Source organism: Halyomorpha halys, unplaced genomic scaffold (genome assembly GCF_000696795.3).
Source record: "Halyomorpha halys isolate HHAL.00 unplaced genomic scaffold, Hhal_1.1 Scaffold505.1, whole genome shotgun sequence".
Lineage (NCBI taxonomy): Eukaryota > Metazoa > Arthropoda > Insecta > Hemiptera > Pentatomidae > Halyomorpha > Halyomorpha halys.
The window spans coordinates 236,640-236,845 of record NW_027114634.1 but is presented as its reverse complement, the minus strand read 5'-3'; positions in this window follow the sequence as shown (position 1 = coordinate 236,845).

The following is a 206-nucleotide window of genomic DNA, read 5'->3' as shown; positions in this document are numbered from 1 at the left end:
AGAATTCCGTCAATCATAAAGTTGATAAAGACTGCATCTCCCTTACATATCGACACATTTTGAACATAATAAAATCCTCATACTTCTTTTCACTTTTTTCTGCATTTCAGAAGCCCACTTTCTTGTCATATCTTTTATTCTTGTTTCTCTAAATTCTCACATTTTTTTTTTTTTTAATTATTTTTATATTCACTATCCTTCCTGTT